Source organism: Mytilus galloprovincialis, chromosome 3, assembly GCF_965363235.1.
Source record: "Mytilus galloprovincialis chromosome 3, xbMytGall1.hap1.1, whole genome shotgun sequence".
Taxonomy (NCBI): Eukaryota; Metazoa; Mollusca; class Bivalvia; order Mytilida; family Mytilidae; genus Mytilus; species Mytilus galloprovincialis.
In genome coordinates, this window is record NC_134840.1 from 95,756,241 (window position 1) to 95,762,981 (window position 6,741).

General features: G+C 32.7%; 1 long non-coding RNA gene across 1 annotated transcript; it reads left to right on the forward strand.

Annotated features, from left to right (window-relative positions):
* Positions 1-4,589: 4,589 nt before the first annotated feature.
* On the forward strand, positions 4,590-6,407 carry LOC143066649 (uncharacterized). Its single transcript, XR_012975718.1, has 3 exons — positions 4,590-4,662; positions 5,665-5,838; positions 6,261-6,407. It is a non-coding gene; the product is annotated as an uncharacterized LOC143066649 (long non-coding RNA).
* Positions 6,408-6,741: the final 334 nt, after the last annotated feature.

Here is a 6,741-nt window from a genome sequence, read left to right on the forward strand (position 1 = left end):
GTACAACATTCATCTTTTACTTGAAATTGTTCTTTTTTTATCAAATTATATAAGATTCCTGATTTTTTATCTTGAAAAAAAATCTCGGTTGAAGGGAAATGAAAAAAATTAAGGAGTTTATACTGTAACTTACATTTACTGCTTTATGGCTATCTAAGTTTCTATGTTTAGTATTCTTTCAAAATATATTATTACTTTCTTGAAACGTCGTACAAGTCAGATAAAAAAACAAAAGTAACAAAAGAAACAGGCCGGTAACAACCAACCGAATAGTTTTTCTGAACTTGTAGTCAGGTCAAGGTCCTCGGCTATCGCCTCGGACCTTGACCTGACTACTCGTGCAGAAAAACTATCCGGCAACGGTTGTTACCGGCCTGTTTCTTTGTTTTCTTTGTATTTTATCTAATACGAATATGACATATATGAATAAATATATAAACACAAGAAATATATCATGCGATACCAGTAACGTCGGTGCAACTATCGTCTACAAAGGAAAGGGAGCATGACGATTAAAGTGTTTCAATATATGCCCTTTTAGATGCCGTTATTTATATTAGGACACATACATACTATAAATCTGAATAGACAATATAAACGAAGAACGTGTCAAAAAGATACAACCATACCAATAGGTAGAACACACCACTAGGCAACCAATGCGTCTTCAACGCAGATGGTCCCCTTTTAAAACATTCAGGTTTATGACCCCTTCTGTAGCCAGATTAGTATGAAATTTTCAAACTGCAATAGCATCAAAACAACAAATATTATAAGTGATAAGGATGGGCCATTTTGTACAGATACTAAGTAGACGCTTCGTGCAAAGCATTATTATTTATTGTTTTATTGCATTTAAAAAAGGGCATTTATGTGGCAAATAAACCAAGATTTTTTAATAGAAAATCAAGTATTTAATACAGAACTTTTTTTTATAAAATTTTAATCATTATATATAGATTACTCACTTACTTTGCTATGATATGCTTGCGTTTAATGTTTTTACAAAAAGTCATAAAAAACCATTAAAAAAAAACTCTTGCCGAGTCACTAAAGTCAAGCACGTCCTAGAAGGTGCACTTGATTTGATCCATATTTATATGTATTCTCACCAATAACTAAATTTATACACAAGGCTAGCACTGAATGCAATAATCAGGAAAGGCTGTGAATTTTCTAAAAAAAAATGTTTAGCATTGAATCAACACAAGGGTACCTATTTGACAGTTCATATTTTAATATTAGCGTGCAATGAAAATATATGTACAGGTGCATGTACATCAAAAAGACAATTAAAACAAAAGAAAAGTTTATTGTACACGTTATGATTATATACTGTGTTTGGAGAGTCATTTAAAAAACGTTTATTAAGACTACATATAATATCAACTTGATCATATCAAATCTAATAACGCAGCACTGTTTAACTCAGATTGTATAGTAAAACTAGCTATTTAAAATTTTACCTACTATGCTCTGATACACCAACATATGAGAGATCACTTCCCGCAAAAAAAAAGTGCACAATCACTTGCTATTGAAATCCAAGTCAGGAGCCTGTTATTCAGTGGTTTTCGTTTGTTTATGTGTTGCCTGCTTGTTTTTTGTTTATTTTTTGTACATAGATTAGGCCGTCAGTTTTCTCGTTTGAATTATTTTACATTGTCTATTCGGGGCATTTTACAGCTGACTATGCAGTATGGTATTTGCTCATTGTTGAAGACGATAAGGTGACCTATAGTTGTTAATTTCTGTGTCTGTTGGTGTCTTGTGGGGGAGTTGTCTAATTGGCAATCATAACACATCTTTTTTATATGATATAGTTTACCAAAAGGTTAAGTAAATCAAATGATCTGCAAATTTGCGAAGATAAAGGAGAATATAGTGTGCACTTCCTTTTTATATTTCCCAACGTTTTGGAGAGTTTATGTGTTCCCAGGCTTTTAAATTACTATAAAATACTATGAATATTTTTTCTTCTTTAAATCAGACGCAACTAGCGGGCGCTAAGTGTTGACCTCAATGTCAATAAATAATGACTACATGATCTCCAAAAACCGGATGAGTAGTAACTTCTAGTACAGTGTACTTTATTCCCGGATGAGTAGTAACTTCTAGTACAATGTACTTTATTCCCGGATGAGTAGTAACTTCTAGTACAATGTACTTTATGAGTAGTAACTTCTAGTACAATGTACTTTATTCCCGGATGAGTAGTAACTTCTAGTACAATGTACTTTATTCCCGGATGAGTAGTAACTTCTAGTACAATGTACTTTATTCCCGGATGAGTAGTAACTTTTAGTACAATGTACTTTATTCCTTGATATTTACCATTTTATTCCTCGTGCAACGTCTAAAACTTTTTACCGATTTTTATTTTTCGTGCAGCGTTTTTGCGATTTTAATTTCACGTGTTTTTCCGTGTTAATAGTCTCCCTTTACCAAGCTTATCAATGATATTTTTGTTTATAAATACTGCTTTAAAAACTTTGAATTATTCAAAATATAAAGGATTTTCTAGCTCTAGGCATAGATTACCGTAGTCTTATTTGGTATGACTTTATTTTTTTGCTGAGTCCTCGATGCTCTTCAGCCATAATCTTTATTCGCTAGATAACCTAAGGATAATTCAAATACAGTTTGATTTAAATTGTATGATACTTGCCCCTGTGATTTATATAAAGTAAAAATATCAAAAATTAACAGTTGGTGAGAGCATGTTGGCCCAACAATACTAAAAATATCATTTGGTAAGAAAATATTGGGCCAACATAAGGCCAACCACACCAAAATGACAGTTGGTGGAAACTTGTTGGGTCAACGAGGGGCCAATAGTGTCAAAATAACTGTTGGCTGAGTTTTGTTGGGCCAACATTGGTCTCACGTTGTCCTGCCAACGCCAACGATTTACTAACTGTTCTATCCGATTACCAACGTTGGGCCAACAAAGTATTGTTATCTGGGAGAGAAAGAAATAGACCAAAATATGTTTAAAACCATACAATATCAAATCAACTATAAAACTTAAGACTCTAAAAACTTGCCTAAAAATGATGAATTAAAAATTAATAATGAAGAAGTAAAATTTTGAATATTTGTTATCTTAACTAAATATTTCTAAAATTGCAGAAGGCTACTACTGTTTTGAATTAAAAAATAAGTTACTAAAATACATCTGCTTTTTAAAAAAATGTAAATTAAATTATACAGAAACACATCAAAACAGATTATAAAATATTAAAAATCAAATGAAGTGAATGTGAGCAATTACAGGTAACCGTACTGCAATTACAATTAGAAAAAAACCCATTTGAATTTCAAAACAATGCTTCTCGGTCAAGAGACTAACAGTTGCCGGACGTTGGCAAATTGTCGGTCCGTTGGTTGCACGTTGATGTTGGATGCGCAACATTGGCCCAACGTTGGCAAATTATCGGTCCGTTGGTCGCACGTTGGTGTTGGATGCACAACATTGGTCCAACGTTGGCAAATTATCGATCTGTTAGTCGCACGTTGGGTTGGCTGCACAACATTGGCCAAACGTTGGCAAATTATCGGTCCGTTGGTCGCACGTTGATGTTGGCTGCATAACATTGGCCCAACGTTGGCAAATTGTCGGTCCGTTATTTACACTTTGGGGTTGGCTGCACAACAGTTGCCCAACGTTGGCAAATTATCTGTCCGTTGGTCGCACGTTGGTGTTGGCTGCACACCAATGACCAAACGTTGGCAAATTATCGGTCCGTTGGTCGCACGTTGCTGTTGGCTGCACACCACTGGCCCAACGTTGGCAAATTATCGGTCCGTTGGTCGCACGTTGGTGTTGGCTGAACAACATTGGCCCAACGTTGGCAAATTATCGGTCTGTATGTCGCACGTTGGTGTTGGCTGAACAACATTGGCCCAACGTTGGCAAATTATCGGTCCGTTGGTCGCACGTTGCTGTTGGCTGCACAACATTGGCCAAACGTTGGCCTGCTATTGTAAATCCATATCATTATCTCATGCTGGTTATAAATAATTGGGCCATCGTTGGCATTATGTTAGTAGCAACATATATATAGAGCCGATATGAAATTTTGTTAATTTGAATTGATTAATTTATGAAATGTTTTACGCTTTATTTCTCTTGAGAGGCGGATGATTTCGATTACTGTATGCTTTGAAAAGTTAATGTTATACCGAAAGTGTTCAAAAACTGAAAACTGTCATGTGACGTTGTTTCTATATATCATACTCTATATATAAGCCAGGTAAAATTTATACTGGAATAACATTACTGTAATAAAAAAATATATATATCATCGTAAAAATAGTTTGCCTTGTTAAAAGTTTTATTTTATTGCAATCATTTTTTATAATAACTTTATTCATTAAACTTTGTGAAACATAATAATTGAGCAATTATACACAGACTGATATTTCATACAGCCAGTCTGTTAATCGAGCACATTCTGATAAGGTTAACCATATGTTAGACAAATGTCAAAGATAGTTGCGTTGCATGGTAATTAGGGTCATAGGAAATCTGAATGTAATGGGATGGTCACTTGTGTGACCATATTATTTTCTGTTCTGTATTTTTAAGAAGGCAGTGAAACGAAGGATACAAAAAGAGAAAATCATATCATATGGGTTCAAAGACAAAGAAAGAAACTTGTAAGTTCTAACTTTAAAAATCCTAATATATATACGATTATGAAGGACAAATACAATATGTCTTTTTAATCTGAGGGATGTTATTCAAAATTAAAACAGAATTATAATTTTTATCATTTTATAATGTTGATCTTGAAATTTATACGTTTCGGGTTAAATATTTCCAAGATTTTGTTTTAATCATTTTAATCCTAGATAATCATGAAATATTTGCCACTGAACATAAGTATCATCAAACAAATTGTGAATAACTATATAAATATTTTATTTCTGAAATCTATAACGATTAAAATTGAGAATGGAAATGGGGAATGTGTCAAAGAGACAACAACCCGACCAAATAAAAAACAAGAGCAGAGGGTCACCAACAGGTCTTCAATGTAGCGAGAAATTCCCGCACCCGGAGGCGTCCTTCAGCTGGCCCCTAAACAAATATATACTAGTCCAGTGCATTTATTACCATTACTGAAGTTAATGGAAAAATTCTGTTTTAAGATATACCTTGTTCTGTAATGCTTCAGAAAAATGAATGTGGTAATGATTTCTACTTCATAGAACTTTAAATGAATTTGTTACTTTTATTATTTCTAAATCGCATGCAAACATATATACGATATATATGTGAAACTTGATCATATGTATACACACTTTCATGTGTAACAGTGTTTTAGATATCAAATAGAGTATTTATTTCTTAATCTTATTAAATTCATTGCAAGAATGTTGTAATTTATTTGTATTTATACGGACTCCACTGAATTTTTTATTTTTTTTGTCCTCGGCAAAATTTTTGCAAAACAAACCCGATATTTGAACAGTTTTTAGAAGTAAATATCATTCCCCAAAAAATGACGTTTGAAATATAAAAAAGAGGGAGGAAGTACAAAAAAAATGACTATACCACACATCAGGATATTTATAAAAGAAAACTATAAAGACCATAAAGATTACTGTCTGAATTACTCGAAGTAGCTTTTCTTTTTGATATGCAATTTATCATAGGTCAGTTAGTTCAGTACCACAGAAGACAAAATAAATCAGAGTGCAAAAGGGATTATACAGAGCTAGAAATAATATGAATGATCGACAACATCCGGGCTAGAAAATGCATGGGAATGGAGATGGGAAAAAATGCATTCTACCATTTGATAGCCCAGAATGAATAACTGTAAGAAAGTAAGTTAACATAATAACCATCCTTTATGCTATCTCGGATTCGAATTTCACAGAAATATATGCATAAAATGTTTAATACTACTGTTACTGCTTGTGAATTTTGATTTGACTTTGTATCTTTTTCAACTAGTTTAATTTATTTATTTACTTAGAACGTTTTTTGAAGTTTCCGGTCTGTATCCATTTCTACATTCAATTGTCCTGCTTAACCTAGCTAGCGAGGTGAAGTCTAACCATAATGGTAAAGCGTGCAATACGCCTTTTGCCTTGGCTTGTAGAGGCTAGGGAAAATATTAAAAACATAATTGTTATGTGCCAGAACACCGGAAACAATGTATTTTTTTATGTTTATTTTTTAGGAGGATTTGATTATTCTAAATATACATACATTCAATACTCAATTATTCATTACTTCATTACAGAGGCAGTGAAATAACTTTTATGAAGATATGCTAAAATGGAAAAAAAGATTTAACATGAAAAGGAGCCAGATATAGTGACAAAACAAAATTAAACAGAAAACAAAAGGAACACTCTTGTGAATAAAAACCATGTAGGAATAAAGAACAAGAAAAGAGGGCCCTCATGGGGTTTTTGATTATGTGATTACTTGGCCGTTTTTTTAATGATTATTTGATTATTAAGCCAAATATTTCATGATTATTTGATTACCTAGGACTGTATTTTTAGTTTATGATTATTTGATTACTAAAGATAAGCAAATATTTAATGATTATGTGATTATATTGGCAAAAAAATGGTGATTATGTGATTACTAGGACCCCCCATGAGGGGCCTCAGAAAAATAGCAGTTTATAAAATGAATTATCAATGCCTTTATACAGAGCTTGGATAATGCAAACATAAACTGTAATGATATTATACAAATGGGACAAACGAATA